Below are 14,083 nucleotides of genomic sequence, written 5' to 3'. Positions count from 1 at the left end.
TTACTAAACTATAATACACAAAAAGTTACAAGTGAAAGGCAGATTAATAATTCATACCTCTATTATAAAAATCTGTAAATTGTATTCCAAGCAATAAGCTGCATCTGTTACCTAAAAATAAAAAGACAGGCACAGCATGGTAACAATTTAGAATATGGAGCATTGCACGGCAGGAAAGTTCCCATTGAGATGACTTTGGCTTAGATAAAAGTCCTAGCTGTCTACCTTCTTTGATTGAACAGTCTCATTTTTTAAAGTAAACACTACTGTATATTCTCTGAATATTACCTGTCTCCAAGAATGTCAATAATTCTTTCTGACAAAGTCAAGCCAAAAAAAAGAGGTTAGGTTGATGGTACAGCATATATTGTCTTTCAAAAAATTAACGGAAAATTCTTCAGGTCTGATATAAAATAAATATTTACCTAGAAAGTAGAGTTATTTGTAACGTATTCTGTGCTGGAAAAATTATTAATTTTATAATTAATTTAAAAATATATTAGTTGACTTTAAAATTCAAGCTTCCTTTAAAGAACGAAGCTATTACAAAACATTATTAATTTTTTCTGCAGTGTGGATGAAGAGAGACAGTATACCACATTAATAACTGATGAAATCTAAAGGAATTATTCCAAATTTCAGTGGGATCTTTGTCACAGGAAAATAGTGGCAATCTCACAGCTAGTCTGCCTTTCTCCTAGAAAGGTCTATATCTCATGACATTTTGTATACAGATCCATTGATCTCATCCTACAAAAAATCATTTTGTATTTGTTGATAGTGAGGGCAAAGTTCTCAAGAATATTACTGAGAAAGTCATGCTTCGATTTTTATCTCAAACTGGATTTTCAAAAGCTAAATTCAAACTTTTACTGAGTACCTTGCCCTTCTTACGGGAGTATGATGACATAATAATATATTCTTTCTCACCATTTGTGTTCTTCATTATTGAAGTTTCAAACATGACACTTTGGTACAGAAGTCCTTAACCATATTGAAGAATCTGGCTGCTTACATCATAAACCAAGTACACAAATTAGTGAAAGGGTGTTTTCATTGTTCTGCTGGTTTGATTTTTTTTTCCTTAAATTAGCCTCAGTTAATGACACTTCTACGCAGAATTTTCTTAAAAAATAAAAATTATTCTAAAAATTAATTAAAAATTAATTTTAGAAATTAATACTTGCTACATAGTGTTATGATGTAGCTTAACAAGTATTTGATGGCTTTTTAGAATAATGGCGGCAAGTTCCCAGGGGTAGGTATCAGAAAACAGATCATTCCGTTAAAAGCTATGGTCCTGCTTGTATATGCTACCTGTAACCCAATATCTGTACAGTTGGAACTATCTTCACAAGAAACACTGAAAAATAATGTCCTAATTTTCCATTTTCCTCATAGCACGAGCTGCAGAGAGGCAAGTATTTTTGGGAAATCTCAAATGTGGAAGATTTATTTTGAACTCTGTCTTGCTAGACAGAAAATTGGAAACTGGATGTTCTTCTGTTCAGACAACTTGCTGTCATGGTTTGAGAGCCCCAAAATCCAATTCCCTAGTCCAAACCCCCTCCCACATCTCAACCCAGTGTGAGATGGGTTTTCCAGACACCACATGAGACTCAAAATGGGGGGGAGGGAATATATTACAATGACTGTACAAATAAATACTACAATACATTATATACAATCTTAGCTATCTCTACCATGACATAAAAGTACAATGGATCAAATCTCTTCTCCCCTCCAAATAAAAGTCCAGGAGGGAAGAAGAAAAAGATCCTTTCCACTCTCAGAGCAGCATTCTCTTCAGAGTAGCAGTCTATCTCTCTCTCTTCCATGCAGCAGCTGTAGCTGGATCTCTGCCAGTACACATGAGGGGGTATCCAAGCCCTCGTGGCCCTTCATCTCCAAGCGAGGGTCTTATCTTCCATGGGCTGCGTTCACCCAGACATGATCGCCTCACCATGGTCATATCAGCGAAGCTCAGGGGTCTTCGTGACAGTCTGTGTCTTCAGGAGATTCAAGTCCCCTTTGCAGAGCTCCGTGCTCTGTCTCAAGCAGTGGGGGCGGGGGGGGTGAAAGCCCTCCTCTGCATTCCTTTGGCCATCCTGGTTCAGCTTTCCAGGACGCCTGAGCTTCTCAGCTCCTCTCTGCAGTGCTGCTGCACTTCACCCCTCCCTACTAGGAGGGGTCTCCAAGGAGTTTGGGGGTTTTTGGTCCAGTTCTTACCCCAGAACTCTGTCTCTGTAGAGCTTAGTTCTGCTCTCTCTGCTGCTGGGTCTCTTTCTCTCGAACAACTCTGTGTCTTCCTTGGCTGCATGCTGTTTGCTGCTCCTTATCTCTTCTGGCTCTCTGCCACCGTTTCTCCTTCCAGTGTTGTTTTTGCTGCCGCTTCTGCTGCTCATGGTGGAGAAAAAAAACTTCCAGCTTCTCAGTCACAGACCTCAGTCCAGTTTAACACTGTTTCCGAGTTTCTATAACCCCAACTGGGGGCTGGGGGAGCCAGAGCCCCCCAGGGGGCTTCTGTCCCTTCTCCTCGTGGCTCTATAACATGGGTACTTCTCCAACAACAACTACAACTACCTTCTCTTCTGGTCTGCTTGTGATATGTTTATATTTTGCAAAAGCGCTCATTGGGTAAAACCTCAAGGGTCACCACCCCCTGGGGTTTTACCATTTTATAACTTCAAGGGGAAAACTGTTTCCCCACACACACTTGCCTATTAATAAGCAGAATTATGTAGTGGAAAGTTGTTTCTCCTTTCCTTCTAAAGACTGAATAAATAAATCAATCTGATGCAAGGCTCCTGGCCTGGACTCCCGAAATTACTGTGGTTTTAATGCAGATATCATCTGCAAAATTTTCATTCAATGACTAGAAAGAAAATTCTGATTTATGGTAAAGCAAATCATAAGACATTACACTTCTGTTTTCCAGAGGAAAAATTATGTTGCTTGGAAGCTTTTACTAAAACAAAGATATTAAATGGAAATCAGTCTTCTACTAAACTGTACTGATCAGTCATTGACAGATCTAATAAACAGGTATCAGTTCAATTTCAGTAGTATAATTCATTTGTATTACACTGTTCCTGGGTTTTTTTGGATTTCCTTGCAAAACCATTTGCTCCTGATGTACTGTCCAGTAAGCTAAGACAGTCCAAACGGCCAGGATGAGTAAGGGCAATGCACTTTGTGTCAGTATCACACGGACTGTCTCAGTTACAAGAAAGAGTACACCTTCTCAGATTATTTGTTCAAAAATGCAAGCTGGCCAAGCCAATTCTATTAATGACTTAAAGGTGATAATGGGAGGTCAAGTAACTCTTTCTGCTTTCGTTGCAGTGGACACATTGTATAGTTCTATGAGCTTCCTTAAAACATCCTTTTCATGCATGTAACATTTTGGTCATGGAGTCATTACGTGAGGTTAATTTAAGTTAATTTACAGTAATTGTTCATGTTTTCTAAGAAAATGCAGGAAATTCTACTGCTCAGAGCTCTGCTGAAGGCTATATGCTAATTAAGAGTACAAGTATGCCAAAGTATTTCTTCTGCTGGGAATAAGAGTGATGGTAGAGCTACAGCATCTGTTTTCAGTATCAGAAGGGCATAGACTACAAGGTAAGGAGAAAGGGTAAAGTCTGCTTTGGTTTGTAGAGTGCAAATCCTTCCCATCTTCTGCCTGAGATATGCTGAAAACTGGCAACAGTGAGGTGAGAAGAAGGCTGCATCCCTTTCTATTTAGTGGATTCTCCTGCCTCCAGAGTCCAGAGATGCAGATGGGGAAGAGAAAAAGTGATCATGGCTAAGATGCCCTCAGCTTCATTTTCTCATTCCCTTATAGAGTAGGATCCATAGAACAATAACAGCACTATTAACAGACAAAACCCAAACAGTCCCTCTGGAACCCTTAGAGTGGTCTATCCTACAATTAATTCATAAAGCCAGTTCTAGATGGCTTCAGTCAACTTCTTTTCTGACATGTTCTCTTCAAAAGAGATTAAGCAATTAGTCCGTGTTGTGTATTAATCATATGTGATAAAATTAAAATTAAGCTTGAAGGAAAATAATAGCAGAAGGTTTTGAACCTAGAGAGAGAAATCACAATTTATTCTTTTTACCATAAAAAATAATAAACATTCAAAGTAATGCTGTCTCCTAAAAAGACATAAAGCTTATGTTCTGTATTCCAACTTGAAAAACATTTTTAAGTGGGTAGCAGGGTTCTGAAAACCTGGTTTTGTTCCATAATGAGAATATATTTGCAATACACCAAACTCTATGTTACTAACAAAGACAAGAAAATCCTATCTACCTTATCATTCATATGAGTACTTACACATTTAAACACACCTATGAGTTACTGGGCTTACTTGCCTAAAAATGCGTTACATATGTCCACTTCAGGGCTGTAACCAGGGAGAAATAGATAGTGTTGTTTGTCCCCAAAAGCATACTAAATTTTCAGACAATATAACTCACCAAAGCCAAGAATGATAACTTCATTACCGTTAGCTCTTTTTGTGCATTATTTATGATGCTGATCCTAAAAGTTGTTTTCTTTTGAGTTCCTTGTATATTCTGACATTTTGTTGAAAATAAACGCTGTTTGGCATCATTTCAAAGAAGTTTTAGCCCTAAAGTGGTGAGTTGGAATACAAAAATTTTTGAATTAGGAGTAACTGTAGTGGATTTTGCTCTATGAAAAGCCTCAGTTCTTTCACACTTCTATCTTCTGCATGTGGAAAATAGTAGGCAATATATATTTTTACTCATAAATAAAAGTAATAATAATAAGACTAAACAATTTACTAATAAGTAAAATAGCCAGAAGCATGTTACCTTCAGGTTTTCTACACAGAAAGTTGTTTCATATGTTTGTCTTTCAACATCTGTGTTTTATTCAAATTCTCTCTAACCAGGTTTATAACCTTTTCTCACAAAATCATCTAAATTCCAACCATAAATAGACAGACTGAGAGGAATTCTGTAATCTAGTGTGTAGGATTGGATAGTTTTTCTGCAGCCATCTTACGCCCTTGGATGAGGGAAGCTGCAAAAAGAATGTAGAGAATTTACAGTAAAGTCTGCACCTCAGAAGGGACAAAGCCAGGCTACATTCAGTTCTGAGACATCCACAGCTATCTGTGTGGGAAAAGAGACAGTATTTTTCTTACAAAGGTGATATATATGATTTTGCAGTCTTCTGGAAGAGTGTTATAAGTTCACTCATAGAATAAAGGTGTAGCTCTCCCATGCTAGTATGTTTAGTCTCTTCCCCTGTTTGTAAGATTTCTGTGTTAGGAGACATGGATCTGACAGAATGCAAGAGTCTCTTAATTCTCTATGGTTTTTAAATTGAGGATTACCAAAAGAAAATATTCTGTGAGTTTATCTGTTCAGATATAATCTTAAATGAAACTGTAAAATGACTCTACAGGTAGTGGAGTATCACCAATGTTTAGATTGAATTGAAGTGTAAAATTACTTTTACTTTCTCCTTTCTTTTCTTCCATCTTCCCTTCCCTTCCCTCTCCAGAATTCCAGAAGCTGCTTAATAATAATAAAGACAGGTTTAAAGTGTTTTGCCATTCCCTAGAATTAACATTAGCAAAAGAAAGTTGTTTATGTAGATTCAGTAAAGTTTAGCACATCCAGATAGAGCAAAAATACATTGCCAAAAACCAGGAGGCAGCTGGGCATATTTAAAAAGTAGTTGATGTTCTTAATATTTGTAAATTAGGGTTTTTTTCCTTATATATTCTTCATCAGCTTACATTTGGCATCATTCAGGTATCTGTAGATTAATATGGTGTAATTCAGAATTGTTGTTTAACAATTTCTTTAAACATTAAAACTGTTTAAATACTGTAGTTGGACTGAATATTGCTTTTCATTTACTTTGAAACATATTTATATTTTTAAATGTATCCAATAAACTAAGCCAGACTTCTTTGCATAAGTAACAAAAATATTGTACAAGCCAGTTTTTAATCAAAATAAACCAATGCTAAATATTTCTATTTCAATAGCAATCACTGCAAAAGGACATGAAAATTAAAAATTCCAGAATTATTGCTTCATTGAAATGACTGGGGGAATGATTAAAGTTTTATAGTACAGAAGGAAACACAGATGAATTATTTGCAGCAAATTATTTTCAGCAAATTATTTGTTTGTGGAATCCAGGGCAATTCTATTTTTATTGTACACAAACCGAGCATAATCTTCATTCATTTGTCCATTTTAAAAAAATGACATGCTGATATTTCAACATACAGATTACTTGTTAAAAGGCCAACTGTCTATGTTTCCATGGAAATTTTTATGCAGCTTGTCACAGGGCATTCTCAAAATCTGAACTGGGTTGTTTGGCATTATCTCATATATGACTTATAACTCACATTACATTGGTTTTAGCTTTGATTTTAACATCATTTTACTGAGCCCACTGTACCAACAATGAGTATTGGACATTAAACATTATGAATTTTAAACACTTTTACAAACAGGAATCAAAATAAAATGGCAAACTCAGAGTACACTGGGGATAAACTATTTCTGCTGTTGCACTTTTTTTTTTGCATTTTACATTCTAGCAGAAAACTACCCCATACATTCTTATTATCGTGTTCCTCTGCCTGCAATGTGCACTTCTGTAGGAGGTGCAGGTGTCCATTGACACTGAAAATCAGGCAATTAGTGTCTCTGTTACTGTACTGAGGCCTGATTAGCCTCTGCCTTGTGAATATCCCCTTTGACCTGTGAGAATTATTTTCATGCAGTTTATTGCTGTAGTTAAATTCCTAGTTTCAGCTGGGGAACTGTTTTGAGCTGCTGTTTTCTTTTTCCAGTAAATGAGTTGATATTTTAAATAACCCCTACATGTATTATTAATAGTAGATCATATTATTAGGGGAACACAGACCCCGAGAAACACATAGGTCTTTTTCTGCTCACCTGTAGTAAACAGGTTGAAGTAAGCAAGGAACAGTAGTTGCCAACAGAAGGTAGATTTGACAAAAGAAGAGGGAAAGAAGGAGGGGGAAAAGGAGAAGCAGCAGCACTAATTTCTTTAGGAAAAAGGACAAGGATACAACTGACCAAAGTGAACACAGATCAGAGACTTCTCAATAGAAGAACTGCCTTCTCCAGGTAGTTCTTACAGATGAGAATTTTTTTTTCTATGTAGTACTGCGTGAGCAGCTACAGAGATTTCTAGAAGACCCAGAGAAAAGGATAAGAGCTCTGGTTACAGACTCACTAAATTATTTTCTGCTTTTCATAGGGTACAGAACAGCAAATAGACTTTACCGACTAAAGCAGTGCCTCTCTCGTAAGCCTGTATTTCTATACAACCACATCTGAGTGTTTATTGTGGAATGATGGTACAGATTTCAATGCCTACATGCAGTTTTACATGCTCATCCCTTCTCTGACAAGCTTTACAACCACACTGGTAACAGTAATACCACTTGTTTTTGCTGGTATTCTAATTTTTACTTACAGCTACAAGAGGAAGAAAATCACATCACTGTTATAGGACATGGACCAGCTGTCAGGTGGGTAAAAATCATGGACTGCATTCATGGCTTTCATGCAGAGAGGATTCAGCCCTTCTTGTATCAACACCTTGACTTCACCTGTGCTAGATTACCTGCCGAGAGCAGTATTTTTATAAACCCTAAGCGCAAGCCTAATTCGTACAGTAATTCTGCAGAATGGGTTTGCATTGTCATGTTGCTGTGTCTCATCTGTTAAGAAGTATAGTACCTGCTGTAGTCCTCTGTTTTGCCTTAGTGTGCTTCTGCTGAAGTCTGCAGAAACACTCCTATTTCCTTTAGTGGGAGGAGAGTTTTGTCAGCACTTTGTGAAAACCATATGCTGAGTGCACAAGTAGCCGTTATCTTAAATTTGAAAGTAAAAATTTTGGTTAAAAAAAATTCCTAGCACTGTAACAACATCCTAAAATACTGCATTTAGTGCACAAAGTCACCATAAACAGCATTTTTTTTTCTGGAAGTACAGTAAAAGGCAATGTAGGAAGCATTGTGAACTTTAGTTATAAAATAGATATGGCTTATTGCAAATCATAAGCAGTTTCTGAATGCAAGTAAGAAAACTAAAATTCCAGAGATGTTATATGATAGAAATCAAGAAAGGTCATGCAGTCACAGTCTTAAACACCAAAGCCAAAACTGTTGTCCTTGGACCACCAAATTTCAATACCAAAATTCTGTTTTCTTGAAATTTCTGATGCTTTTAGCAATAAATAAAGCATCTCTCTTAACTTTTGATGAATTTTTTTCTGTTAGTGTGCACTGTCACAATAACAGTCTTTAAAGCAACTATACATCAAAACAAATTAGTGTGATACAGTAGATTGTTTTTGCAGCATAAATTTATCCTCTTAAATTCAAGACTACAAACCTTATTGCTACAGTGTACTGAAACCTACATGGAAAATAATTTCATCCATTACAACCTATACCTTCCCAGCCTCAACCTGTTAAGCTCACCAGCAGAAGAAAAATCTTGTTGAAGATCACCAACTACCTTGAAGAAGCTGGAGGATGAAAAACCATGATCCTACATATACACATTCCAAAATACAATCTATCCTATCCAGTTTATTAAAAGCTTTTCTGGAAACGAAATGGATGAACTCCACCAAACACTATGTACCACAATAAAACTACGTAATCAATAAGCAATAGAGACACACACTCACAGCTGGAAGAACATTTCTCACAAAAAATACTTTATGTTTGACCTCTCAATCCAGGATGTCTCAAGGAATATCTACAGAATAAGTTCAAAAGAGAAGCCTGGGAACTAATTTTCATCACTCACTGTACATTAAAAATCATAGACTTCTATGGAAATACCAGTTTTATGGCATGTTATAATGTTTTTTCCCAATTGAGGAAAAATCTCTCCAGATTGCACAAGAGTTAAACATTTCTTCCTAGTAGTCTACCGGTACTTTATTTTCATGTTAGCTCTGATTAACATGTTCAAATTTAATTCAGATCTTTTGTTTTCAAACTCTACTTATAAGATTTTCTACTGTATAGAAGTTTGATACTTCTATTCCAAATCTGAACCACTTAACATGCACTGAAGTGCTCTGATTGTTTATCAAATGTATCAGCCCTGTAATAAAATATATTCTCTCTTTCTGTATGTTTTGCTGTGAATTACAGCAAGTTAACCAGTTTCAGGTTCAAGTTGAGCAACACTAATTACTGATTACGTATCTGGCTGAACTCATTTGGATGATAAGGGGGCATATTTCCTCTTTTAAGACTTCTAGAAACAAGCACCAAGTACCTGATTCCTGCTGACAGGCCTAAATACTGTTCCATTCAAAAAGGTTGGATTGGATATCTTTTTCACTTAAGATCTTCCTCCTGTCATTCCTTTCGTTCTCTTTTGAGGGGTGGGAAGACATAAGAGAAGAAATTCCTCAAAACACTTGTCTAAATTTTGAGAGCTGGTATTTCCAGAAAGATTGAATGATACCGTTGCTCAGGATAGGAGAGGGTTTTCCGGTTTATTTTTGCATTAAGTTCTCCATTCTGTTTCTATGAGTTTGACACAAAGACTGGTCAGTTGGCATCATTTGAGCTATACCGATGCTCTGTGGCTGAGAGCCTGCTTGCAACACCACAAACAGCAGGTTTTGGAAGCGATTCACTTCTTGTGTTCTCCAACACGTTTCCTAGTCATGGACACTGTCTGTTACCTCTTCACTGGAGATGTAACCCCTAGCAGCCAGAATTAATGATGAATATTAAGTGATCTAGGGACACATTTTCGCAGACTTCCAGATCCAGGCCTAAAACTAGGTTTTAAGGGGTATTTGAGAGGGACAGTGTATAATATAGGCAGTAACATAAACAACAAATTTAAAATCTTCATTCTTTATTTTGTAGTATAAGAAATTTTGTAACTGCAACACTGTCTTGTTGCAGCTTTCTCTTAATTCCTGTTCCAGGGATGATTCCTGGGTTATTTTTAGTTATACAAGAATTTTCTCTCACATTTTCTATTGTACATATTTTGAATAACTCTTGACTTACTTTTTCTGATCTTGGATGGTCCTCATCTCCATTGCTAGGAAAGTCTTTCTGGATTTTTTTTTTTCTTCCCAAACATTCTTTGTGTCTTTTCAACCCTTCTCTAATGCCCTATTTCTAAAAATTGTTTAAATAATTTTACATTATTCTAATCTCCTTTACAGGCAAGCATAGTGAAAAAACCAGCCTTCGACTACTACTTTCTGCTATTATACTCCCTCAGAAGCATAAAAAGAGATTTTACATCATTCTATTACACTTAAGACATTTTTATTAGATTGACATTAAAACATACAGGAAAAAAAGTTTCATAAAAATAACTCTATAACGTCAAACTGAATTCTCTGACATCAAACAACAGAGTTCACATTGTCAACATCTTGAAACACAGACAGGACAAAAATTCAGTAGGGCAAGATAGGAAAAGAAGGAAAGAAACAACAGCTATAATAATGTCCCCTTTAACTGATTTTCTTTGCTATTCATTGAGTATGTTCATATGTCAAATGGTTTTGGAATAGTAATGCAAGAGCCCAGTGACAATCAAGCAAGGGCAAAGCCACCCCTTTGTATGAGTCCACCCTCTTTAAGTAAATATGATGCAGACCTTATGGTTTTTTTGTGGTTATAACACAAACAGCAACAGGATGAGGGAATAAATAAACATCTCCCACAGAACAATGTCATTGACGTACAGCTTTGTACTTCAACGCTTGTGAATGCCAGCGCTATGGGCAACAGCAGTCCTAGTATTTACCTTCTGAAACAGGCATGAGAAAAATAATTAAGTCAAATGCCAACTATCCTTTACTCTACTCTTCTAAAATGTCCCAAACTAAACATCATATTGTGCCTGTTTTCCCCATAGAACCTGCTTGAGCAAGGAGAAGATATGAAGCTGTATGTATTGCCTTTTTTCATAGACAAAATTATCTCAACCCTGCTATTTTCAATATCTAAAAATAGACAACCTGTTTTATTTAGTGCTGTTCAAAATATAACCAGAGAGTTAGAAGTGGTATGTGACAGATGTCATATATATAAAGATGTTCAACAGATAATTGCTCTTTGCAATATTTTATCTCTTTTCATTGATAACGCACATAACTGAGTCAACTAAAACAAACTACATGCCTGTATCTAAGGCAAATAATGTTGAGATATCTGAGTCTACATGTTTAGTGCTTTGTGGCATTTTTAACGTGTAATTTAAGAAGTGAACTTTTTTTTCTAAGGAACAAATCAATCTGTCAGGCATTAATTTTTCAAATGCAGAGGTCTAACTAAGGAAAGAATTTGGTCCTATGTTTTTGAGACAGATTACTCTTTGGAGAGTAAGGTGGAACTGAAAATACCCAAATGATTTATTATCATTTCCCCGAAACAGGGAAACAAATGGAATATGAGGAATGTTATCTCCATCCCATGTGCTAAGGAGCAGGCCCATACTATGATACACAGAAGCTTTATTAAAAATTCATTAAACTGTAAAGTGTCTCATTTTGTAATCAGAATTAAGTAGATTTCTAATGTCATTAGCTGGAGTCAATTTAAACCAGTATCAGCAGCTGTATGCTGCTAAATGCCAAATTAAATACAACAAATGTTTTCCACTTATTTTTTATTAGAAATGGTAGCATTTCATATTATGAATTAAACCCACATTGCAATGATATCTCTAAGAAATAAAATTTCTGTGAATTTATTTACATTGGTCAAAAAAGGTGAAGGAGTTTCAGAAACAGAAATCCAGTGTCATGTTTAATTTCTGAGCCAATAGAATATTGATGCATGGAAAAGCTCACAAGGTGTGCAGTTTTCTCCTATAGGATAGTCAGGTCCCTTGACAGTAACAGCAAAGTGCAGTAAGCAAAGAGATCCTAAAAAAAAGAAAAAGTAACTTTCAAAAAAAAGGCACAAAAACTTTTCAATATGAAAGTATTGTATTAGTTAGGAAGATAGTTGATACTGGTAGAAGCTATGGATTGTCATGTAAGTCATTGTCATTGTTTGCTTCTGTACTAAAGCAGTAGTTGTGATTTCAAACAGTTTTTTATGATGGTAAATATTTTTTTTCTTAAAAAATATCCTTATATGTAAGTATCACTAAATTTACAAAGTACATAAGAAAAATAGTTTTGTAATATGATCATTTTAGTTTGAGAAATAATTGGCTTCTTCTAAATTAGTTTTTTTGATAAGGATATAATTTTCTGGGAAGAAGGAAATAGATACTTCCCTTTAAAGAGATTAATCTTTCTTAAGGAACTCAGGCAAGATATCAAATAAATTACTAGCAATTTTTAAAAAGTCCTGCAGCTGATTGTGCATATATCTCAGTGGTATTAAACAAGCTCATATATCAGGTATAACCACTTGGCATCTCGGATGGCATATGCAGTTATTCATGTGTTCAAAACAAACTATCCCTCTTCCATGTACTATGTTTTAACATAATCAAAACACATAAGAGAATATATCTTTTAGTGTCATTAATTCATTATCAGAAATGGCCCCAAAACTGTAGCTGAGTTCTTGGCTCGCAACTTATATCTAAAAATTTTATGTAGGGTCTCCTGTAAAACATACATTGCCTACTTTCAGACTTCGGCTTTGACATTTACTCTAAAATAGTTTCCTGCAGGTATAGTTTCTGCTCTGTATTGTTGACTGGTCCTTACAAAGTTATGAATTATTCAATTTAAAAAGTATTCAGTTTTTTGTACCTGAAAGGTAGTGGTCTCCAAGGAAGCTACTATTGGCTTTTACATACTGTGTTCCCTTGCCTTTCAGGGACAAAAAATATCAAAAAAATCTAAAAACATCCTGCTTGGAAGTGGATCAGTTTGGTTTGGAGACAAATGTTTTATTTTTTATTTTTCAAGCAAACAACAGGTATCACACTTCCATTTGATTTCAACTAAAGTAGTTTCTTGAACACCAGCAATGAAATGTCGTAGAGAACTTGGCATCAGATGCAATATTTGCTAATATTTTATAAACATATTTAAGATGTGTGTAATCAAGGAGATGTTTGCATAAAAGGTCTCATATCTACCCTGGTCATCACTTGTACTAAGAATCATTTAATTTCTAAACCCAGAAGTTCTAGAGGGGGTACAGTGAGAGATTAAACCACGATTAAACCACTACACAGTCAACACGGACTGTCATCAGCCAATTGCCTGGGATGGGTTTGAAAAAAATTTATCAGACAGACTCTGCTGGCATGTTCTACAAACTTTCAGAACAGGGTATCTGAGGAAGGGTAAAGGGCAGAAAAAAGGAAGCAGATTTACTGCAGTACAACCCTGTGCTGCCAGCAACATGTTTTCTGTTACACCCATGACATGACCAAATCCTTAGATGATCCCCACTTGTCCTGGATCAGCAGGGATATTCATTGCCAGTTCTTCAAGAGCCGGCAGAGCAGCTGGAACTGTGGATGGGTAATGACTAGGCTAAGGTTATGGGCTTCCTGAGAAAGTGGCCCCTTTTGTCCTTCCTTAGATAAAAATTGCTTCCTCAAAGCCCAGGTTTGGCAGGCTGTGAACTTCAATGCCCAGTCTTTTGCCATGTTCCTATATAATTCTTTACACCAGCATACACAAGGATCACAAGCCAGCTACATAGTTTAAAACTGGATATGAAAAATCAGCCATAGTGGTCTTGAATTAACAGGTACATTGGGCAGATCACCTTGAAGAATTTCATCCAATCTCTTATTCAGTCTGGTGTGGGGACATAGATTTCAGCAAGGATCTGGGTGAAGCTATTCAATACCTCTTCATGCAAGTTTCATCCCCCTTTGTATTTTCTGTAAGTGTAAAAGTCTTGTTTCTGCCCTCTGTCCCTGTCACTCACCTTTTTCTTTTCATTTGCTATTTTTTTTAAATGAAAAATGCCAGAGAAGATGCATTTCTGCTCTCTGACTTCACTGATAGCACGATATCAAGCACTCATTTCAGAGATGGGATCTAGAGCAGTAATCGACATGC

This window comes from Pipra filicauda, unplaced genomic scaffold (assembly GCF_003945595.2).
Source record: "Pipra filicauda isolate LSUMZ 115617 unplaced genomic scaffold, ASM394559v2 scaffold67_size6003252_pilon, whole genome shotgun sequence".
Lineage (NCBI taxonomy): Eukaryota > Metazoa > Chordata > Aves > Passeriformes > Pipridae > Pipra > Pipra filicauda.
The sequence above is the reverse complement of the archived record's forward strand: the minus strand, read 5'-3'. Positions refer to the sequence as shown.